Source organism: Sabethes cyaneus, chromosome 2 (genome assembly GCF_943734655.1).
Source record: "Sabethes cyaneus chromosome 2, idSabCyanKW18_F2, whole genome shotgun sequence".
NCBI classification, from domain to species: Eukaryota; Metazoa; Arthropoda; class Insecta; order Diptera; family Culicidae; genus Sabethes; species Sabethes cyaneus.
The window spans coordinates 231,291,907-231,317,950 of NC_071354.1; the positions used below are offsets into that span (position 1 = coordinate 231,291,907).

Genomic DNA, 26,044 nt, shown 5'->3' on the forward strand with positions numbered 1-26,044 from the left:
TACGGCTATATAATAGCTTGCATGAAAATTTCTATAAATTGGACTTTTTTTTAGAACGTCCGCCATTTTCTATTTTAAAATGGGGTCAAATATTGATTTTCGACTTACTTCACATAATTTCTGAGAAAAATATATTGCAAGGTTTTTCATTCAAAATCTATATATATAAAAGTTAGCGTGAGTATGTTTGTATGTTTTTGTGAATCCGTGAATTTGTGAATCAGAACTCAGGGGGTTTACAACAGGGGGAAGGCCATAACTACGAAATGCCTGAACGATTCTTTATCAAACTTGGTACACATGTTTCTTGTAATTAGGGAATCAGCACTGGGGGAGAAGTTGACAAAAGGGGGGGGATCTAAATAAGTAAAAGGGGTTGCATTTCGCTTGCATTTAAATCGATTGCAGTTGTGCAACTGACTTTGAGAAAAGAGGGGGGGTTCCACCGAGGAGAAATGTATGGTAAATAAACCTTTGTTTCGTTTCCATTGTAGCGATTTTCATTGAGCGAACCAATGCATAATTGGCTGAGCTGACTGGAAAGGAACCGACATGTAGAGGGACGAGGAACGTAAGTATGAGTGTATGTTCCGCCATGGCTCCGGAACTTCTGGACTGTTCTTTATCAAACACATTTTTTTTGACATAAAAGAATCAGCAGGGATTGACAAAAGTGGGAGACGGTCTTTTACAAGGGGAGAGAAAGGTTCAAATGGGTGCGTTTCTTCTACATTTGGAACGATAGCAGTTGTACAAGTTGTTTTATTTCTGATAGGGGGAATAGGGTGGCCTAGCATTATGCATTTTTGCATTATGAGAATTTTCGTTACATAAACAGATGTACAAGTGACTAAGTGACAAAGAGGCCCCGAGCGAGATCGGCCAATCAGCTGGCATTAAATAATTGCCCGCCATAGTGTCAAGCATCTATTTGCGGCAGCTTACAGTTAAAGAGTTGCTATTCTTTACTGGACTTGCATGTGAAAATTAACTTTCACTCGGTAAACAAATCACTTGGGCCCTTTTGTATTGTTAGATGGTGTTAAACAGTCAAATCTGTAATATTTTTCACAGTCACTCACAACCATTGAGCAAATGATTTCAGTCGGTAGCCCTAATCTTTCCAATAACCGAAAGAAATAGTAGAGGAAAGTAATAAAACATAGGTGTTTAATAGTATCCCCTGGGTGTGATAAGACGTGAGGAGGAAAGCGCGAAAAATTAGATTAGGAGAGGGTCATTGAAGTAGTACTGACCAGGTTCGTAATTCGTTCCTTTTACCAAATGGGGAGATCCGCGGATTGAATCAAACTATAATGGGAACCAATTATAATGGATTCGAATCCAACTGTTCTCGTGGGTTCCAGTGATTTACCGATATTGCGTAACACTTAAACCACAGAGACCTGCTTGTAATCAATGTTGCAAACGAAATAAGCTACAAGCAAACGATGCCTACTCACGCGAACGACGACGTAGCGTGCGACAAACAGCCGCCGTTGTTGTGTGCAGCCATTCTGCTACCTACACACTCGCGAACGCACAACTTCGTAGCGCCTTTCTGCATAGCCTGCTCACGAGGCAAATTACTCGTCAGTAGCCAGCTGCCTGTAAGGGCTAGCAGCACACTGGGATACAGATTTTGTATTACTTCTTCTTTTTTCTTTATCCCTAGCTCTCGATGCTACACGCGGATGGGAGTGCGAGTCCTCGCAAGTAATCGGTATTAGCTGCTCCGGCAGCAATGACGAACGAGAGCGACGACACCTATTAGATGTATACACACTCGCAAAAATTCATCGCAGTGCATGAATAAATAAGAGCGAGAGTCCGAAATGGATGCTTATGCATGCGTGTGTGAGAAAAATAGACCACACGAGTGTGGGCTTCACAACACTGTTTGTAACGGTTGGTGCGTGTTTGGAGGTTGTATGTTGTATTCGAGGATTGGAATTAAATCTGCTTTATTGGCGTTTATATTTGGCTGTTTCATGAAACATAGTCTAACGGTTATAGATTGCACGATCTTGGTGGCCAATTAAAGGTCCATTAGAAAGATTATTGATTCACCAAACCTGTGAACTGTCAAAATTGTATTATCTCTATTGACAAACCCTATATTTTCTTTAACTCGGTATATTTACTAAAGAATGTTGCAAATCGAGTGAAAAGCAAACGATGCCTACCCGTACGCGAACGCGTGTGAGAAGCATAGCATCCAACGCTTACTCCACTAACGCAAGCATGCGATAAACAACCAGTGGTGCTGTGTGCATACATTCTGTGAACGACACACTCGCTAGTGCAGAGCCTCGTAGTGCCACGTTGCGCAGTCAGCTGTCAAAAGGTTTGCACTGACGAGCGAGAGTAACGTTTCTGGCTGCTAGCTAAATACACACTCGTGCCTGTCTGTTAGTTGGAACGAGATGGCGAGTGTGAAAAAACTAGGCCACTCGAGTGCAGGCTTCGCAACGCTATTCACCACACTTTGGTGGATTATGGGAGACGGCAGTCAAGATGGCTAAATAACAAATTTACCGGCGGTTAGGAAAGCATCGGTGATAATAACTTGAATTCAATGCCGGTTTTTCTAGTTTCTAGATCTAAACGAAAAAATATGGTCTAAATATGAAAGTTACGGCGAGCCACAGGGGTTTCCCTAATTCATTAAAATATTAACTGCTAGCCTGTAATTCTCCTCCACTATCCATCAAATCAATACCGCACAGATGGTTCCGAGGGGTCGCAGCGTGGCCATCGCTGTCCTAAATCAACCGTATGGTCAAGTCTGTGACACAAACATTCTTTTAATATTTATTTTTAACCGAAGGCCAAATTACTGTTCTGAATAAATACTAGTGCGGATTAGCGTAAGCAAAGGTATGACACTGGTCTGACAAAAGCCAGTTTATGCTTGTCCTAATCTTGATTGGGTCAAAAGGATCGCAGTCCTAGCTCCTTAATTGTCCTGTACTTTAACAGCCGGCTGTGAAGATTGTCGGTTAAAATCATAGCGTCCAGTTCCGAAAGCGGAATATAGCACCATCAAGGCTTTACTTCGCTTTATGAATGTGTCCAAAAGAGTCCTCGATGCAACGGATCGGCACATTATTTTTGAAATCATCACAATATTTCAATCTGTATCCAGTTTCAAGGAGCAGAGATAGCGTCGTTAAAAAGTAAAATAAACAAAGGTGGTCCCAGCATACTTCCTCGCGGAACACCAGATTTATTTGAGAACAAGGACGATGTATTCGAGCTAGGCTTTACTTGCACAAATATGAGCATTGTGCATCTCATTGTGATACGTAGGTATACAGCATTCCGTCGATCTTCTAATATTTCAATGTCAACCAATGCCCACCGGTCTTTATAAGAAGGCAAGTTACGTAGCACGTATCAAACACACTTATGTCACTGATTCCATTCGGGAAATCCATATCTCTTCATTGGGCAACCATGAAATTGACCCGAATTCAAGAATAGATCGTACTAATGAACAATACAATGCATGAAGGCACAATGGCAATCGGTGAAGTCAGCAGCAAGTTTTGAAATAAAACCAAGCTGGCGGATAGCATTGTCTACAATAGATGAATAGTACATTTTAAAGAAAAGTTGGTAGTCTGACAGAACGTCGAGATCCTTGATTTGGTCGATACGATTCAACACAGTCCCACCGATGGAATAGTTGAACAGAACAGGATTTTTCGGACGGACGGGAAATCATACAGCACTTCGCTATACAAGATGATTCAGCTGGCACTAGTGATGTCCGTTAATCGTTCGATTAATTCAACTAATCGAATAACGCATGGAATATTCGAATAATTTTTAATCGAATACTGCCAGCACGAGTAATTGAATTAATCGAATAGTTCAATGAGTATGAATAATGCCCGAATAATGCTCGTTAATCGTTCATAATCGTTCGATTAATTGAATTAATCAAAGATATACTCGAATATTTTTAATCGAACACCACTGACACGAATAGTTGAATTAATCGATTAGTGCAGACAACGCTCACTGATTAATCGCTAATCGAATAATTGAAAATTTCGGATATCACTAGCTGGCACCATCTGGTAAAGCTGTCGAGGATATCCTGTATACGGAAAGAGTGAAGGGAAGTAATCTTAAATTACTTCCTTGAGGAACCCCGCACTGCGGACTGAATCACAAAGCCTATCCCAGTAGCCGAGGCGTCGAAATTTAGCTTAAAGTATTTCATGGTCCACTGTGCCAAAAGCAGCTTTGATATCCCTACATCAATTTGTGCACCACCATCCTGCTTGTTAATGCGATAGGAAGTAAACTCACAGAGGTTCCACTCAACAGAGCGCTTAAGACTTCACACTTCAGACAATACCATGGAACCTCGCAGGTCGCAGGTTTGTTTTAATTTTTTCATTTGTAAATTTTTATCATGGAATTACTTAACGGTTGATCAATTGAGGATTGTTAATTTTTAATGCATAATTATTGTGCTTAGTAGATGTGTATTACGGCTTAGCGATATAATGCTGTGTCCAAATTAACACCGTTTGGCGGTACAATTTTAGCACGAAAAAAAATCTGTTTTTCTTTTCGTTTCCTTTAATGTTTTCCCACGTCACAGAACATTCCAGACACGTCTTGAATGAGATTTGTCACACTCATCACGTCACGTCCCACCTCCTCTGTCAGTTACACTCACCATGTCAGTAAAAAGTGGCGGGTTTTCGCATCCTAAAGAAGTCTGCTGGATTGTTGACGTTCGCTCGTAATGACGGAGTATACTTTATTTGAAGTTTTCTCACAGTAGGTAGGTAGCAGTAAAATTCTGTCATGCATGCTGTTGATTGCGATTAATCTCCTCGTGAATTGCTGCTCGTTACAATTCAGCAACGTTTACTCTCTACAAGTTTGGGACAAAGGATGATGGTGGAATGTGTGTTTTTCATCTCCTGTTATCTATCTTAAATTGGTGTGCTTTGCTCATACAGAAAGCTTATCGCAAATATTGTCGTGAAATCCTTTGATCCGAGCATAGTTATTGTGTTTGTGAGTGGATCGATTGCTCACTTGGTGATGGCCTGATTCGATCCTATTAGTCGAATGGAAATAAATGGCCTTGACCTGACCTGCTGCTACCATCTAACAGCGACATTTCTGGTATTTTACGTCACGGCTGAAGATATCAAAATTAGATATTAAAACGGCTAACAATGTAATTGTTAGTTTAGTGACTGGTGAGTTTCTTCCATTAAAAGCAAAAAAGCGCTAACAATTCAGTTACCTGATGTTATCAGCTACAGCCAGACGATTGCTGCTATTTATGTTTTATTGCTATCAGATGACAACACCTGCCATGTAGCTATACTGCACTCGGTAGCGTTAAATGAATCATTGTGTGGGCGGAATTCCATACTGCTTATCAGTATCAATGGTAATTTGTGCAGACGCTTATCGGTGTTATACATCATTGTACTAGTCTCGGGAATTACCTGTGAAAATTTTAAAATTTTCCATCTTTTTGTTGCACTCTCTTAATCGCTATCTCTAATGTGAACCATTCCAATCAGCAAAACAATGTCAAACTATGTTTATTCTGTGGTGATAGTAATTCAAGTACCACTTTAGGTTGGGGTGATTAGTTCTATTCAAAGTAATTGGTTTATCAACTTGGAACTCATAAGTATCATCATTTGCGTTTTGCGCTTTTGTGTAAAATTTCATTTCTATTCGATTCCGGATCCGAACAGCTTAGACAGTGACCTACTTCGAGCACAGTAGCATCTGCTGGCTGCAAGTTTCGCTTTTTCGATACTTCTTTCTGGTGGTATCTTTAGAAAGGGTCGTCCCTCGTTTTCTTTGCCCTCTGGGAGACACTCCTCCTACAGTGTGCAGTGCAGTGGCTGGCTGGATAGTTCCAGGGAATAGCTGGTATCTTTTTTTCTGCTTCATCTTTAATCTCTATTCGTTGTCTCCCCCTCTCCCAAGGGGGCTGAAAACGATGGTAGAAATTCTTATCATAATAAAATTTGCATCAACCGAATCTCGTCTCACATTCAATAGGGATTTGGTGAAAGTTTTCCTCTCCACGCCAAGTCGACGTGGACGTTAAAAACTTGAGTAGCTCTCATAATAGTTCCACTTCAAATCTAAAGTTTTTTTTATCATCATCCGCTGTTCACTGTTGAGTGTCGGAATTCTTTAACGTCTACGACCTTGATTAGATTTATTAGATTTAAAACTCGGGACCTGCATCTCTTATCTATGTAGCCAGCTGGTTTACGTTATTTCACCGTTGCTGCTCGCTTCGTCGTCGTCGTCGTAAACTTCGGAGGGTACATGCCTTGTGTGCCACAGCATTTCTCGGTGCTGAGATCTGCCACCGAGAAATCGAGAAATTGGTTCTGCTTTCGAATCCACTAACTGTGCGATGCAGCAATCCCTTGGCGTGATCTGCTTCACCCGTTGTCCGTCGTCGTAAGTCGTAAGTGCAATATGATCAGCGTGGAAAATGCTTCGAATGAAATTGAAATTTACCCCTTATCCGCTGCCATCATCAGTGCCAAAGGAAGAAGGGAGTGAAGGTGGAATTGAAGTTAAGCTGGAGAATCCAGCTTCTGGCTTCGTGCCGTACCGTATGGCACACGGTGCCCGTTGAAATGTGAAACTTGGTTGTTTCTAGTTGGTACATAGTCAAGATTTCGATTTGCACTTCAACTTTCAGGCAGGTGCAGATGTTGTAATTCGATTATTTTGCCTTTTGTAATTTGTTTCGTGATGATGCGAACTCTCTTGGTTATAAAAGTTTTATTGCATTTTGCTTAATTCATCACACGCGCTCGAACGTAATGCACTTTTGCTCAACGTCATAATTTTACACTCTTGAATGAAACGATTTGTTGTTTCTTCGTGTACTTAGTGAACATTTGCTCCACTGAACGACAATAAAATATATCATCGTTGTCATCAAAATACGCGAACTCGAGTCGAGGTAGAAGAAAAAGAGGAAACATTCTGAATTGAATTACCGTCCTTGTCCCGGAGCGGCCTACAGCCTGCCAACCCCATTAGTTGCCATTGCTGTCGCCGACGACGGGTGGCGTACCCAGGCTGGCGTATGCTGGGGTCCCAGCATGTTCCGATGTTCCGATTGAGGCATGATGGTGGCCTAACAAGGCAGTTGTCGTATATACAGATCTCGGCTGGGCGGCGCTTCTGGAGTCAGTACAATCGTTGCATTAGCCCCGTAGCTGTGTTGTATTCTATTGAACGGCTTCGAAGTCTGTGTCGACGAAGAAGTGGACGTAAAATAATTGTATGTAAGGGAAAAGAAGAAAAACAGAAGAAAAAACCCGAATTAATCCACCTAGCGGCGTGACCTAGCCTTTCTACTGCCACAATAATCATTATTTAATTTCTCAGAAACATCTGAACAGAACAGAAAAATAATGTTAACACAAAAGATAATTTTTGCAGACTTGAATGAATATATATAGAAAATTAGAAATTAACCCTCTAACGGGTCTACAGGCGGCCTTAACTTTCAAGCTTCAGAACCACATACGAAACTTGTTTTGAATTGAAATAAAACACAAAAAGAAAAAGTTATTTATATCCTTTAATTCTACTACTGTGTTTTATTGATAAATACGTATTTCGGTCTCGACGTGTAACCTTCATCAGTATCTAACTAACTTAGACTGTTTTGTTTTGAATTGACAATATGAAATATGTGTTCATAGCAGATGTTTTGATATTTTGATATTAATACCATGCGTTCAAAAGTTAGCATCTTTGTAAAACAAGAATTCAGAAAAATTATTATTATACTTCACTTTTGAAGAAATAGGATATCTACAACAAAATGATTAATCTGAAAATTTTACTATTAGTTTGTTTGGCTTCAATTTTGCAACATATCTGAATTAGAAAAAATAACTGATTAGAGCATTAGATATGAAAAAGAGAAATTCCTTAACTGGTGCTCCTTCAGATAATTATTTTTGCATACAAATCAAAACTTGAGCCTCTTTTGAATGTACTTTCATGAAAAGATAGTCATTAGCCTGATCGCATCGTTTTTACAATGTTAGAGGGTTAGGAAAACAAGAAGTCGAAAAATAGTGCAAAAGCTGCGCCATAAACATGCTTGAGAATGGAAAATATGATCGACATGATTTCCAGTGCTTGTCATTTTGGATTTATTTATTAAAACATGATACATGACATAAGACATCTGTCCTTTAAAATGTCACTAACGAAAACAAATCTTACAAAATTACTACCGTGCACCGTTTACTTCCTATTTTTCAAATAACATTTCTAATCTCTAATATCTAATGATTGAAAAGAGCATCTATTGATGCGCAAAATTTGTTTGAAATTTGTATAAATTTATTTGGAAAAATCAACTCACTAGTATTTTTAATCCTGTACACCACGTTACCTACATGCTTAAATTAACTGCTTTTTTTCGCTTTTTGCTTTTCTTGTACAATTGTGAGTAACAGCAAGTGAAGAAAATGACAATTGAAATCTAAAATCAAAGAAAGAAAAAACTTTTCGATTGAATCCCACTATTTAATATTTATTTGCAACAGATACGTAGTTCGCCTAAGACGTGCAGGCTTCATCAGTGTCTTGTTTCAAAGCGTATACGTATCTGTCGCGAATGAATATTAAATAGTGGAATTTAGTCGGTAAAAGTTTTTTCTTTTCTTTAATTTCAGAGTTCGTATTCCACTTCAAAAACTTCAGGCTTCAAAAACTTCAGACAATTGACATGTTTCTCACTTTTCTTGAATTTCAATGCAAATTAGAAAATTGCAAATTGTCATCACATACACACGTACATACATACATACATACATACACATAGATATATACATACATACATACATACATACATACATACATACATACATACATACATACATACATACATACATACATTGAATACAATCAACATTTGATTGATATATTTTGCTTTCACACGTTTTAACGGTTTAATATACGGTGCTCAAGTGTTAAAGTTTGAATAACTTTTGAATGAACCGTCCGATTTTAAATAACTCGGTTTCGTTTGATAGATCTCAGCAGTAATTTTCAAATAATAATAAAATGCGTGATGTTTTACATTGAATTGATGTTTATATGTTTCAAAAATATGTTTTAAATACTATTTTTTCACATTTCTTTATGTAACTTTCAAACTACAACGCCAATCGTCATGAAATTTGGAAGTTAAGGGTTTGCAAGACTCCTCTTTCATATGCAATCAATTTTGTTCAAATCGGTTAAGGGACCTGTGAGATAATGAAGTTCCATATTTTTCGTATTTTTATACATAACTTTTTAACTAAAAGTCCGATCAAAATGAAATTCAATAGCAACCTATGGGACACCTAGACCTTTCATTTGACACTAAGAACATTAAAATCGGTCCAGCCATCTCCGAGAAAAGTGAGTGAGATTAAAAGCGTTACATACACACACACACACACACACACACACACACACACACACACACACACACACACACACACACACACACACACACACACACACACACACACACACACACACACACACACACACACACACACACACACACATACACACACACACACACACACACACACACACACACACACACACACACACACACACACACACACACACACACACATACACACACACAGAAAATGCTCAGTTTTTGAAACTGAGTCGAATGGTATATAACATTCGGCCCGCAGGACCTTCTTTCCATTTCCGGTTTTCCAAGTGATTTCTATACCTTTATACTATATATTTATATAGTAGAAAGGCAAAAAGGTTGATTCTGATTAGGTTGAGCAAAGGGAAAAAATAGCATAAAAGTGAAAGGAAGGAAGAAAAACGGAACATCTGAAAAGAAAAAACAGAACAGACAAAGACGAAAAATGAAATCGAGAAAAGCTAGCAAATGACGAAAACTGGAATCGAAATAAGTTAAAAGGGAAGAGCAAAGACGGAAAACGTAAAATTTAATTATATAGAATAAGTGAAAAACAGTACTAAAAATAAGTAAATTTATTAAATTTACCGTAAATAACCGAAGGATTTTGAGGTGGTTCGCCTCTTGCTGCTCCTTGAAAAAACGGTAAAGAAAACGGGAGAAATCGTGACAAAAACTGGACAAACGGGATTGGAAAACTGGAAAAGCGTGTGAAAGAAAAAGAAAAATTGACATAAAAGCAGAAAAACGAAAGAAACATCATAACACAATGACAGGTAAAATGGGACTTAAAAAGGGAAAAAAGAGGAAACGAACGAAAGGGAAGCAAAAACGCGAAAACGAACCACAAAGAGGAGATAAAAAAATGAGGGACAATGGAAGAGCGAAGAAGAAAAATGAGTAGAAAGGAAAGGTAAACGATAGAGAAAACGTGAAACACGACAAATAAAATGAAGACAAATTGGACCGGAAAAGAGAAAAACGGTACAATAAAGGGAAAAAACGGGATAGAACGGAGAAGATGCGGGAGCAAAAAAACTGAGAGACGAGAACAGAAAAAGTGGAACAAAGAAAAAAAGTACCAAGGACAGAACGTGACAGAAAAGGAGTAAAATAAGGACATGCTAAAAGGAAGAACGGAACAGATGAAAATAAACAAAAATAGAAAACGGCACAGAAAACAGACTGAAAAAAAGAGTAAAAAAACGGTTCAGAAAAAGGAAAAAAAGTTTGAAAAATGGATCTGAAAAGAAAAAACAAGTGGAAAATCAAAACTGAAAATGGAAGAAAAGACGAAAACCGGCACAGAAAAAGAAGAGAAAGATAAAGCGAGTAGAAAAAAGGAAAAATAAGAGAAAAAAAGAAAGGAAAACTGGAGAAATAAGAGAAAGACGGGAAAGAAACATAGTGAAAAGTAGGACAATGGAAAGAACAGAAATCAAGAGAAACCAAAAGGGAAGAAAGAAGAAAAGGACAACGTCTAATCAGAAAACGAAAAAATCGGAACAAAAAAGGAAAAAAATTAGATAAAAAGAATAGAATGAAAATTGAGAGAACAGAAAAAGAGTAAAATGGTGGGAAAAAAATTAAAACCAAAGTCAAACGGGATAAAACGAACAGAAGTACGGAACAAACTAAAAAAGAAAGGGGGTAAACGGAACAGATAACAAAAAGAGATTGAAAAAAAGAAAGAACGTGTAATAAAAGAAAAAAGACGAAACACGGAGCTGATAAGTGAATAGGCAAGACAAGGCAAGGCAAGTGGAAAATCAGGACTGAAAATTGAAGAAAAAAGACGAACGAGACACGAAAAGAAGTAGAGGACATAGCGGACAGAGAAAGTAAAAACAAAAATGGAGGGAACATTAAGGGAAGACGGGATAGAAAAATAAAAATAAATTCTTGACAGAAAAGGTTGGAAAACGGGAAAGAAAACATGTGAAACATGTGAAAGGAAAAAGAACAGTAATGAGAGAAAAAAGAACTTATAGAGGAAATGAAGAAAAAGGAAATCGGCCAATGGAATGTAAAAGAAAAAGGATGGGATAAAATTTGAAATGGAATAGCAAACAGCGACAGAAAACACAGAAGATCAGAAAAACAGGAAAACGGGCCAAAGAAAAATGTAAAACTAGAAGAAAATACAAAAAAACGGGAGGTAAAAAAGGTAATCCGGTGAGCAAAAGGAAAACGACAGCCAAAAACAGAGTAAACGTGAAAAGAAGATAAAACGGGGTTTCTAATAGAGGAAAACTGGAATAGATGAGGTAGAAAAAGATAAAAACTGGTAAGGAAATATTTTAAAACGGGAAGAGGAAAAACGTAAACGCGATAGAAAATTACAAAAAATGAATTCATAACAAGATGAAAAACAGGAAGTAAATTTTCTTTGTATATTCACAAATTACCGATGTATCTTGGTTCCGATGGTGGTCCGTCTCTTATCGCTCCTTTCTCCAGGAACAGAAAAGAATACGGGAGAAAACTGGACAAGCGAGATTGGGAAAGTGAAAAAACGTGAGAAAGAAAAGAAAAACTGGCATGAGAAGCAGGAAAACAAAATAAACATCGTGACTAAATGAGAGGAAAAACGGGATGCTAAAAAGGACAAAAGAGGAAACAAAGAAAATGAAAGCAACGTAGCGAAAACGAGCCAAAAAGAGGAGGCTAAGCAAAAATATGAGGGAAAATGGAAAATTGATGGAGAAAAATGATAAAAAACGATAAAGAATACGAGGAAAAGTAAAAGATAATGAGGACATATTGAAAAAGGAGAACAAAAGGATCAAAAAAATGGAAAAAACGGGATAAATGGAGAAGAAAGTAAGGAAAAAATACGGGAGCAGGAAAATTAAGAGATGACGACAGAAATAGAGGGAAATGGAAATTAAAAAATAAAAACGGAAGGCAAACGGGACAAAACGAAAAACAGAACGTTACAGATAGCAGAACATAATAAGTGGAACAACGGAACAAACTAAAACCAAACTAGCGGTTAACGGGACAGAAAACAAAAACAGCCTGCAAATGGGAAAATGGAAAAAATCCTGAAAATGGAAGAAAAAACACGAAAAACGGAACAGAAAAGAGAAAAACAAGAGGAAAATCAGGACTTAAAATGGACGAAAAAAGAAAAAAACGAAACACAAAAATAAAAAAAGACCAAACAGCGGGCAGAAAGAAGGTAATATGAGAAAGAAGAAGAGATACGGACAGTAAAAGAAATAAACGTAACAGAAAATGTAGGAAAAGTGGGAATGAAAAAGAAGGAAAGTGAAACAAAATAGGTAAAACGGAACAGAAAACAACAGAAACCAAAAGGAAAAATAAAACGTGGAGACCGGGAAAAAGAGGTCAAATGGGTTTGAATGGAGAAAGATGGGATAAAACGGAAATGGAATAGAAAAATGTAACAGAACAAGAAGAAAAAACAGCGAAAAATAGGCCGTAAAATGGCAGATACCGTAGGATTGCAAAAAATACCGGGAAACAAAAACAGAATAAATGTTGTCACAACAGAATAAATGTCGTCAACAAAGAAAACGGGCCAAAGAAAATAGTAAAACTGTAGATGCAAAGGCGAAAACGGGAGATGAAAAAGGAAAACCGGAGAGTTAAGGTTTGAAAGGGAGCCTAAAACAGAATAAACGTGACAGAAAAGAAACAATAACGGGGCATTCAAAATAGGAGAAACGGGACAGACGAAGACGAAAAACGAGCAGGATGAGACTTAGAAAAAGACGAAAAGAAGAAAGAGATATGACGAAAAACACGAAAGAAAATTACAAAAAGTGAGTGAAAAACAAGAGGAAAAACAACATAAAAAACAGGACTGAAAAAAAGAAAAAATGGGACAGGGAAAAACGGAACAATGAAACTGAAAACACGGAATAGAAAAAAGAAATCTGAGAAAAAGAATGGAAACGAGAGCAAAAACCAACAAAACGGTGCATAAAAAAAGGAAAAGGGGAAAAAACGGAACTAAAAAAGAGAAAAATGGAACAGAAGAGAGGTAAAACGTGTCAGAGTGTGAAACTTAATATGTACATTCTAACTTCAAGTGAAACTTTATTGTCTAATTTCATGTCCATGTCCAATTTCCCTCGAGGTACGATGCTGACCTAATAAGCCAGTCGCCGTATGTTCGAATCTCGGCGAGAGGCTGTTAGAATCAATAGGATAAAGCTTCAAGCCCAAATAAGTCCAAATAAAAGTCTAATTTAATGTCATAATATGTTTAGTTCGATTTCAACTTCCAATTTCATCTTCAGTTCCAATTCCAACTCTAATTTCGAGGTTCACTTCTAAGTCTAGTCTAATTTCAACTTTGATTTTAAATTCAACGGCACCTAAAAGTCCGGAGTTTTCAACCTCTAATCGGCCGGTATTGTGGTGATAAGTAATGGCAGACTCGTCCTCCTTAGGTTACTCGATTTTGTATGTCAAAACATTCATCTGAAAGGTCGGGTGCCCCACCTTTTGTGTTCCTCTGAGCACGCTAGTGTGTTTACACAACCGCCGCCGGTTGGCCGTCGCACTACGAAGGATATCCGCCCAAAAGAAGAAACCAACAAATTGATTTATGTTTTCGCTGGTTCTTTCTGCGAGTGAGCATTCATCCCGGGGTAACCCAGAAGTTGCGCCAAGTTTCATCCGATGGCCTAGTTTGCTTGTCATCAAATCGGCCTTTCGTCGCGTTCCTGGTAATTGACGCGGTAAACAGCCGGGGAACTTTCCCCTCAACTTTTTCAACTACGCCGCAGAGCGTGGTGGCTTTCCGTGTTTAAAGTGCTAGTGGTTCACTCGAATGCCATCCGGCAAAAGGTGATAACGCGATATAACCTAAACCCAGATAAGCGGTGAATGCGGTAGAATCTCTCCTTCTGAATGGAGGACAAGTTTACAAAACACCTTCAGTCTACTTTCAAACTCGACGACGGTGGCTTGGCAGTGAATCACACACAGCTTGACCAGCAGTAACCTAACTTCCAACGGTCGCTCGTAAGAAAGAGAAATCGCCTATTGAAGGGGCGATTCGTCATAGCAGTCAGCATTAGGTTGGTGAAAGGTTTCTACCTTACCTGTGTTTATCTCCGCACTTGGTGCCACAGTTAAAAGACCTAGTTGTGTTCCGAACTTTACTACCTTTTACCTTTTACGTAAGCAACCAAACTTTTTGTGTGAGTTATAAATTACAGTGTTTTCGAAATCAGTTGAACAAAAAACAAGTTTAGTTACCTCACACGGAAATCGACGGTGGGACCGTAAAAAATTGGCTGGCAGCACACGTTTTCGCCAGACTTCAATTTAATTTCATTATAAGAATAATTATTGAGAACGAATAGGAAGATGATCGTTCAATAAAACTGAATACGGAAACCCCCCGACCAGCACAGCCAGGCAGGCAGGCAGTTGATGGTTTGGTTCTTTCGACCTTGTGCGGCGGCAGTTTGATTGCCTAAACAACCAAACTAAAAATGAGGAATTACTCCGGGCACCGCACAGCTGAAAAGGCCAAACGCGCGCCGCGTAAGCCGACAAACTGGTTTTGCTTGCTTGCTTGCTGGTAATTGTATCGTTCAGCAGTTCAGACTTTTTTTTCTACTTCTTCATTTAGGAGTAGCTATCTTTCTTTCCTGCGAGTTTTCTTACGCGAACTTCACTGCTCAAGTAGTTAGTCTTTTCGGTCCGGTCTTCTTGCTGGCTCCTTTTCGTTGCGCCGGAGTTCAGCTGCTATGATGACTCACCGATTGGTTGGCCTGTTGCCGTCTTTTATGTATCAGCAGTAAAGGTTTATTGCTGCGAAGGTAGTGAAACCATGAATTAGAGTACTTTACCTTAGAGTGCTTGAAAAGATAATTTTAAAAGAAAGTTTTTTTATATATTTTAGGCGAGATCCGGAAATTATTTGGAAAAGCATTGACAGGTTTTTGCGTGAGAATTGCTACATTCGTAATCTCTGGTCATTCAAAACTGCGAATATTAAACGTACCGGAACGGCTCGAATGTTCCAATGTTGCTTTGATGAGCAATTTATATGTATTAGGTACATATGAACTGTAATACTTTAATGATATACATTTTATTTTGGTTTTGGCAGGATTTGATGAATTGGTTAGCTGTCAAAAGTCCAAAACCAATTTGTTTCTTACGATTATGAAAAATTTTGAAAATCGGTGAAAAAGACAGCATTTACAGAAAGTAATGTTGGGATAATTTTTTGCTAACAGAACTATTGCCGAATGTCTTTATGGAAGTTTATGACTTCAGAGCATCACAAATTGGTCAAGAGAAAAACTAAACTAGTTACGAACGTAAAGTCGCATGGGCACTAGGCGTGACATAGGCAATCATTTCAACATTTCATCAGCGTTTGATTTTATTTCATTTCATTTAAATAAAAACGTTACTTTCATCTGAGCAGCTTACAATGTAAAAAATTGTCAGTTATATAAATAGTAGACAATCCTTATTGAATATACAGTTATTTTAGTTGATATAAATCCTCAAAAACGAGATTGGTGATTTAATTGTAGATCAACTGTATTTTACTTAGTTACTTTACTTTAGTGGCGACGGTCCGTTATCGATCCTGCGCCGAACGTATTATAGTCTTCCAGTACTGTCGGTCGTGCGCTGCCGTTCTCCTATTTTCTCGAACACTAGCTGACCGTGCATCGTCCTCGACAGCGCACATCCATCGGGTGCGGTGTCTGCCCCGAAGTCTACTGCCTCTTCCTAGTACACGGCTGAAAATAGTTTTGGCTGCTATTCCGCAGGGCGTTCTGGCCACGTGCCCAGCCTGCCATTTATTACTACCTGCACTATTATCATATTTGTATATTTGTATATTTGTTACACCTCATAGTTTATGCGTTTGTGCCACCCTCCATTTTCCGTTTTGCCTTCAAGTATCGATAGCTGCATTTTACGCCCAAAAAGCCCAAGAGCTCGTCGATTAGCTTCCTGTAGCGTCCATGATTCGTGTGCATAAAGGGTCACTGTAGAGTGCCAGTTTTCTGTGAATTTGCAGACTACTAAACCTCAGCTGAAGCAACGTTTATCAAGTTTATGTAACGTTTCTCTTGATGCAAGCTGGTGTGAGCTTCGATTTTACAGCAATCTGGAAAAAATAGACTGAAAAAATTTTTCACAGAATTTTCTGAGGAGTGAGGAGGTAGAAAAACTGCAAAGAAAAATAGGGAAATTATATTTTAAATAATTTATACTAATTATAATGGTGTTGGACTCTTCAGCCAAAACCTGTTCAAGAATATTAAAAAATTCTCTGCAATGAAAGCAGACTGCATTTGTCACATCCCTGAAGATTCAAATTCATTGATTCTGCTCCGAAGGAAGATGTATAGCGTATTTTAGAGCAGTGGTTCGTGGACAGACGCTGTTCTTTGGTCAATGCCAAGGCAAAAGTAGCTCCTTATTCTTTTTTTATTCTTATTAATACTATCACAGCCACAATAAAGGATTTCTGGAAATAATTTTAATTATTTCTAATCATAGAAATACTTCAAATTATATTCTTGTCTGTATTAACATTTGCAAAATATCAAGATATATCACAAATGTTTAATCGGCCAGGCCAACTGTGAAGTATTGCCGCAAAGACGATTATGCGAAATGAATCTTATGTGAGTAAGTTATTCATACATAGATGCATTCCTAAATCAACAGGGGGGGAAGAAACGGGGACGTCTCATACCAACCGTCTCTGAGTAATTTCAACTTTGTTTTCGTTGGGAGTATTAATTGCTACCAAAGGTTAAGTGATACTCCGGACCCTCGAGGATGAACTTATGGCATTAACCACAAGCCAAGCTGCAATAGGCCAAGGTTATAGCGCCTTATTTCGCTCTCTGAAAATAGATAAAACAAACAGCAATCCTTGATGTCCCCAAACACTCTTTACTTTCAGAAAATTACCATACACTCGCGCCCATTTGTCATGTCCTTCTAGAAACGAAACCAGTAGCAAATACAAACACATAATTTTATACGCGGTATATGAACAAAATATCACTTGCAAATTATCAGGAAAAAATTAAACGAAATTCCACAATGTCAAATAATTTTCCAACGAAAAATTGTTCTCGACCGCTGTAGGTTACTAGCTATAGCACTTTTTGAATTGAATCCACAAATTTGCTCTAGTACTTCTAAATTATTACTCGTGCCATTAAAAAAATGTAATTTTCAAATATTTTTGTCTTTTAAAACAAAAATTATAACTAGAAAATTTCCACGAAAAAAGTTGACGTCTCTCATGGCCAAAGCAAAAGTCGCTCCGATGAAAACCATGCAAGTTTCACGACTGAAGTTCAAGGTGCGCTACTGGGAGCCAGACTGGCGAAATCAATTTGTGAAAGCTATTCCCTGACCATAAAAAAGCAAAGCAAAGCCTAGGTGCTACATTCTGTTATCGAAACTTGACCTTCTGTTTTTATACGACAGATTTCGCAACCAGCTGTTAGAGTACAGGACAATTGCAGGGCCAGTTGCTACGATCCTATTAACTCTAACAGCCTATCCCAGCCGAGATTCGAACATGCGACGACTGGTTTATTAGGTCAGCGTCACACCTCGAAGCCAACTGGGAGGCTCCCTGACCATAAAGCGTAGTTTATTGTGGACTGATTTGGCGACTGTGCTGGCCTGGATTAAATCCGTTCACCGGAGATATAGGCAGTTTGTCGCTTTTAGGGTGGATGAAATACTGTCGAAAACTGAGACTGCCGAGTGAAATTACGTACCATCGAAGATGAATGCTGTCGATCAAACGTTAAGTGGGGAAAAGATCCCCACTTCCCAACTAAGAATTTGGGTTTTATTACACACTTATGATGGAATTTAAGACTAAAATTAGTCTTAAAGGCCTCCATAAGAGTACAATAAAACTCACATTGTTGCTTGGGTTGGAGATGGATAGCTCGTGGTTGCGAACTCCAGATTTCTTTCATCTGCCGGAAGAACAGTGGCCAAGAGTGTCGCTGAAAGGAACAAAAGAAAGTACCGAGGAACTACGACCCAGTATGGTGCACTGAGAGATCGTCAGAGTGCAATTGATAGACTTCTGCAGGTTTTCGAAATGGGAACGTTTGTAAAGTCGTGTGGGCTATGTTAAACGCTTTCTCTTCAACTCAAGCCATCGGCACCTGAACCAGCAACGGAATTCAGAGAGACATCTGAGTCAGCAAGAGCCTTGAAGGGTTGGAAACTATTTGTGATCCTCGATGCAGGCAGAAACGAACCCGGACGAAATTTCAGCGCTGAAAACTAGGTGCTCCCAGAAGGCGAAAACCAGCAAAATCTACAGATTATCTCTGTTCATGGACGATCGAGGAGTTCTATGTGTGAACGGCAGTTTGAATATGGTACCATATCCGATAGTACTGCCGCAAGAGCACCGTCTGACGAACTTGGCTATAGATGCGTACTTTCGCAGGTTTTTACATGGAACCCCAGATACTGTTGTAAAATGAGCTTAAACAGCGGTTCCACGTGCGTACGATCATCGAACGGGTTGCTAAGAGTTGTCAATACTGGAAGATCGGAAAGACGAAGGCGATTGCTCCTGGAAGGCCACCTCGGCTTTTATCTTGACTCTCTCCGTACCTGCGCCCTACTTTTTCATTTGTTGGAATCCATTATTTTGGGCCAGCACAAGTTCGAATTGGGCGAAGCGTAGTGAAATGGTAACTATCTACCATTCCTGTTCACTTGTTTATCCATACGAGCTGTTCACCTGGAGGTCTCCTATGCGTTGTCATCAGAGTCCTGCAAGGTACGATCTGTCGCCGATCCAGTGATGGCAGGAATTTCCAGGGTACAAGCCGTGAGTTACGAGCAGAAATCAAAATTGCATTAGAATCTGACCGAATCGTTCACCAATACGAACACTCAGTGGGTTTTCAACCCGCTTCTACTTCGGAGGAAGTTGGGAGCGACTAGTGCAGAGTGTCAAAACCATGCCTAACAGCCTGTCCTTCTCACGGAAACCACTCGACGAGAAACTATCGATGATTCTCGTAGAAGCAGAGTCAATTGTAAACTCGCGACCTTTGACGTTCGTCTCGGCGGAGCCTAGCAATGCAGAGGCACTCACTCCTTACCATTCATAGTTCTGAGCTCTAATGGAGTGGTCCAACCGCCGGAGATGTTGACTGAAGTCGATCGAGCCGTGAGAGCTAATTGGAATTTAGCGCTGCAACTAATCGATCTGTTTTGCGCGAGGTGTTGGAGGCGCTGAAAGTAGGTCAGCTGGTGGTTATTGTGGACGAGGGAACTCGCAGCGGTTGGATCCGAGCTCGGATTACATCCGTTATTCTGGGACGCGACGGAAGGGTGCGTCAAGGTTGGGTACAAACATCAACTGGATTACTAGGCCCACGTACAAATCCGCTACATGGTCCACTCGTTTGAGAATATTACCGTCTGTATGGTAGTCAAACATAATCGGATCTGTAAAATGATGAGAGGTCAGATCGTTGCATTTCGCAATACTGATGCTGAGTTTGCTCAGCTAACACTAATTAACGAACACGGTGAGCAACATTTGGAAATGAAGGTATTTCTCGATATAGCGCACCACTATGTAGATTTTCAAATCATCGGCGTAAATTAGTTCACATCTATAGTCAAGCGAGAATACAACATCGTTGAACGAAATAACCAATAAAAGTGGTTCCAAATAGTGCCCTTGTAGAACACCCGTTGACAGGCAGCGTTTTTCCAGTTTGATAGGATTAAAACTTAAGATACCAATCGACTCCTGGCTCCCATTTGCAACCATTTACGGAGTTCTACTTCATGCTCAACTCTGTCGAAAGCCGCTTTCAGGTCCGTATAGATGGCATCGACTAGCGCTCTGCCTTCCATAGCCGTCGAACAAGCGGCAATGATGCCTAGCAAGTTCGCAGTTACGAATCTACCGGAAAGGAAGCCATGCTGGAGATATAGGACTTCGTGGCTTGTAGAATTCGGTCACAGATGATGATCTCGAACAGTTTCGAAGCAGCAGAAAGGCTGGTGATTACTGGTAATTCACGGGAAACATATATGACACCTGCTTGTAGCTCGCAGGAAATTCTCCGTAAACTCAGCGAAGTAGGAAAGATACCCTTTACTTGGTATTTAAGTCTTTCAAACTCGCTGTTTACAGCCCAGTAGGTTCAGGAAAAGAGTCTTCAGTTGATGTTTTCCGAATCACTGCTTATAAAGATCATGGCATGTATTGGATTTGTAGATTGCGCTGTTGAGCGCCTCAATGCACAAACCACGCGAAAACATCATAGTTGCCCGGCGACAATGTCCTGTCCTGTTACGTTACAGGAATCAAGGACCAACCCTTCCCCCATATGGAAGAGATATTACCAATTCGATCCCTTTGTATCAGTAGCACATCCTTGCAACAACGCAATACATTCTTTTTTCACTACGCTTTTAATAAAATGGTTTCCTATTTTCTATTTGATCATTTTACTTGTTGGGATGAAATCTTGTTGAGATGAAGGGTTTTGTCACTTTTCCTGGCGCACTTCCCTAACACAGCCATCAAGTTGTTCTAGGTTTAATCATTGTAAAGAATCTTCGACCTGTTGGGACGAGGAGACTCTGTTATTTCTTTTCTAAGATAGAAGTATTGATTCGAAAGATGGTGTATTTAAATAACGTCCCTGCCTGGGAAGCAAAGTGGTCACGAAGAAAAAGTAGGCGGATATTGGAGCTTGAAACTTTTCGTTAATTTTCACTAATTAGTGATTGAACAACATGGTTATAATATAAACCACATAATTGTTACATCTATTGTGAATCAATTGGTAACTAAATCTTGAAAATTTGTTCATAATTGGCAAAGCTATTAACGTTCCAAATCTTGTTTAATTCCGTGATGCCAACTAGAATCTGAATTATGGAACGACACCCTGCGGTAAGACGTTGTCCTACGCAGGGATGGCATGATCACTTTGACTTAATTCACATTCATTTGACACTACCGTCTCAGCCAAGGAAAATGTGACTAAATTATATATGGGAAATGGAACCTTTGTAGAATTAGTTATTATCTGTATTTTTGCTGAATGAAGTTTCGCTGTATCTTTTGTAGTTACAGTGCTACAATGCTAGTAGCTCATTACTAGCGAAGTGAACGTTCACTTAGCTAAAAATGAGCTACTAGCACCGTAAATAGAAAAGTAGGCAGAAAAGTTACGGCGATTTTAGTGAACTTTGCGGTGCTAAAAAGATAGATTAGTACAACAAGAAATAATTTCAAGGTGATCAGTATAGATAAGTTTAAAGAAAGACGAGATAATAAGGCAGACATCATGAAAAAAATGGAAAAGAGGAGCGGTCCTAGGTTACTGCCCAAAACAACTCCAAATAAAATGACAATGTTTTCTAATTTGACATAAAGCACGTAACAATGATGATAAGATTTTAGTCACTCGGTAAAATGTATTGGAGCACTAAGGCCTCCATTTCTAGCTAATGAGATGAAGTGCTCGATACGATCAAACGCCGCTTTCAAGTCAGTATAAATAGTGTTAACTTACATTCAAGTTTCAAGTATGAATTTGGAGATGTAAAAATATAATTAAGATATGTTTTCTTTTCTTTATTGACTGAAACAAGTCAAACTAAATCACTTTTGTTGTAGAAAGAATACCGTAAGCGCGCCGGGATCTTGTGACCATTGACTCCAACAGCCTCTCCCAGTCGAGATTCAAACCTGCGATGATTGATTTGTTAGACCAGTAGTGTCTTGCCTCGAGGCCAACTGGGAGGTTATAAGTTATAAGCAAAGCAAAGCAAAGCCTAGGTGCTACATTCCGTTATCGAAGCTTGACCTTCTGTGTTTATAGGACAGACTTCGCAGCCAGCTGTTAAAATACAGGACAATTGCAGGGCCAGTTGCTACGATCCTATTGATTCTAACAGCCTCTCCCAGCCGAGATTCGAACCTACGACGACTGGCTTGTTAGGCCAGCATCATACCTCGAGCCCAACTGGGAGGCTAAACAGGTTTCAAGCTTACAAGTCGAAATACGTGCCTGCCATAATAATTACTAACATAGTAAATCGGCTAAAGGAAAATTTTTAACGGTCCCGACTATGGCATGGAATCAGGCTTTGAACTTTGATTCAGTTTAATCTATACCTATAAAAATGGATTTCTGTCTGCCTGTCCGTATGTTCCTTATAGAATCGAAAACTACTGAACCGATCGACGTGTAAATTTGCATGTAGGGGTTTTTGGGGCCAGGGAAGGTTCTTATGATGGTTAGATACCCCTCTCCCCACTAAGAGGGGGGCTCCCATACAAATCTATACCTGGGTCATTCCACCTCATGTATCCGAGTGCCATGTAATCGACCTTCTCGGATTTGAAAAAAATTTTGTCAGATTGTTCGTTTCAGGTCCGCAAAAAAAATCCTAAGTTTGGTGCCGATTGGACATCCCCTCGATTAATGGGAGTCTTTTAAAAAAAGACACGTTTTCGTCAAATCCTCTTATTTTCTTTTGCTTGTAACTCTGGAAACAACAGGTTTAGAAAAACAATTTTATCATGTTTCCAAAGGAAATTGCTCAAGGAATCCGAAAAAAATATTAATTTTTAGGGGCAGTGTTGCCAAATATTTTTAAATTCGATTTTAAAACTAAATTTCCATTTTTCTCTTAATGAGTACAATCTGATTTCAAAAACTCCAACTTCATCGTATTCCTCATATTTTTACATAATCACTCAAAACCACGAGGTGTTCTTTGCCGATTCAGAGTTATCGCGATTTGAAGAAAGAAACCAACGATTTTTCATAAATAATCAATAGTAAAATTACATTTCATAGAAGCAGTGAGTCTTTGCATTGTAAAATTACTGTGCTCTACCATGGAAGCATGCATACAGTATATAAGGCATCATTCACAAAGGACGTCCAGTATTTTTCGGAGTTTAAGAAACCGCCCCCCCCACCTTCTATCGTCCTTTTTCGTCCACATCCAAGAAGGTCGCTTACAAGTTTGTACTTCTTCTCGGCCACTTGACGTGGAATGACCCATCTATAAAAATGGATTTCTGTCTGTCTGCCCGTATGTTCCTTATAGAATCAAAAACTACTGAACCGATCGGCGTGAAAATAGGCATGCACGGGTTTTTGGGGCCGGGTCAGGTTCTTATGATGGTTAGAGACCCCTCCCCCACTAAGAAGGGGGGCTCCCATACATATCTATACCAATAAAATGGATTTCTGTCTGTCTGCCCGTATGTTCCTTATAGAATCGAAACTACTGAATCGACCGGCGTGGAAATTGGCATGTAGGGGTTTTTTGGGGCCGGGGAAGGTTCTTATGATGGTTAGAGACCTCTCCCCCACTACGAGGGGGCTCCCATACAAATGAGATACAAATTTCTGCAAAACTCGAGAACTAATCAAGCAAACGGAACAAAATTTGGCATGTGGGTGTTTTAGGAGACAATAATTGTTTCTATGATGAATTGAGACCCCTCTCCTCTTTAGGAGGGGACTTATGACCCCTCCCTCCTTCAAAAGAGGGGGCTCCCATACAAATGAAATACAAATTTCTTCATAACTAGATAACTGTGTAGGTTTCATGTGGAATTTGCACATCGAACGAACGATTTGGTTTAAATGATTTTAGTCGTTGAATGATTCTACAATTTGAGACATTTTTTTCGAGAAAAGTAGTTTAAAATTTGGCATACAGAATAACATAGTATATTGAAGAAATTAATGACAATAGAGGAACTATCACATAAGTTTATAAGAACTACCGAAACTAGGAAACAAATGGTGTTTCTAATTTAGAAAATAAATTATCAGGAAATTCACATCAGTTTTAGTTGACCCAGTTCATCACCCGTAAGATTACACTACGATAGCGTTAACCCGACGACGAAATCATGTTGTCTACACAAAGTTGTAGTAGCATACATGCCCTGCCAGACCCACTGTGTAAATTCCTTAAAATAAATGACCAGCTGCGTCATGTAATGTGTGCGATGCTTAATCTAACGGCCACCGCACTCTTAAATCCCATCATCCCATTTCGCCGAAGTACGAATGTTGTACGCTTGCATGGTAGGTACCTACGAACGACGACGAAGATGCTACTGCTGGGAAAGGGGGATTCGGAACAACCGGATCGTGGGTTTGTTTTCCTATTTAAAAGCATATGTTGAGTGTTTTGGTTGGTTCTGTTGTTGCTCAATCCTTCGCCTCTGGGCGAGAGAGAGCGAACGAGCTACAGCATGCAGCTGGCTGCGCAACGTCAAGGGGGCATTCCTTGACCGACCAGACCAATGCAATCACACACACACAAGCTCTCGCTTGTGGGAAATTCTTCAATTTTGCGGATTTAAAACTCAGAACACTTTATTATCATCGAAAATTTATCTTTTTATTTTCCCATAATTTGAAAGCATAATCCAAAAATTTACTATTCTGTTTTGGTTGGTCGAGGAAACATTGTCGCCGGGTAGATTTCAAAAATTGGTGTTACGATGCAAGGAACTCTGAAAGCTGTAAATTTTACAAAATAGCGTTAGAATTTTTATAATTTATAAAACCGATCAACTAACCGTTTCTTACCTGATGCTTCAATTTGGTGAAGATTTTTCTGTGCTTGCGAGATTCACCCCCAACGTTGCTGGTGGAAGATTCTTCCGACGAGCTTCGGAGAATTTTCTCCGATAGAGATTCTTCTTTCACCACCGCGTCGCTGTTCTGGTATGGTTTCGTAAGTTTGATGTCTTTTCCTGCCAATTTTACATTGACAATAACGCTTCGCTCTTCCGGTTTCGGAACCTTTTCTAGTTTGGTGACTGTTTCGCTAATTTCTTGAATGTTCTGCAAACACGACTCAATTCCGCGTTCCAAGGTCACGAAAGCATCGTGGAAATTGTTCTCCAGTCGGTTTATCCTCAAATTCAAGTCCAGAAGATGAGAATTTACGAGATCGATTGTTATTGCAGGATTCGTTGGCACTTCGACTGGCATGTTGTCTTGAAATGAATTAATCGATATAAATGTTGTATCTGATTTGCTTAAAGATGATAGTTGGTGGTTTTTATCCGACATAATTTTCTCGATCAATGTTTTTTCCAGCACCAATACGATAATTTTGATTCTGATTTACTCCAAAGTCACGGCTATCTTTGGTTTGAAAATTTCAACGAACATTGATTCTTTGATTTGTGGATGTTTTCTGAATTCTGAACGAGCTTAACCAGTGTTTGAATCAACAAAGATTTCAGCTCACAACATAGTATTAAAGTGAACGCTTATCCTCTTTGGAGCCATAAACTGACAACATAAATATGACTGATGACTTTCGTATCTCTTTCGTTCTGCCATGGATGGCTTTACATTAGGACTTTTGCCGGTTGTGAGTACATATGTGCTTGTTCGAGGCACATCGTTGCTTGAAGATAAACTCATAAACTCAATTGACCCACATCATTCACCAGTCAAAGTGTCTCCAAACTCATTACATATTTAGCTTCTTATATTCCAAAATTGT

General features: G+C 39.2%; 1 protein-coding gene across 3 annotated transcripts in view; it reads left to right on the plus strand.

Annotated features, from left to right (window-relative positions):
- The window catches only part of LOC128735100 (prominin-like protein), a 134,419-nt gene that overhangs the window by 63,989 nt on the left and 44,386 nt on the right, over nucleotides 1-26,044 (plus strand). The gene's annotated exons all lie outside the window — the stretch shown is intronic.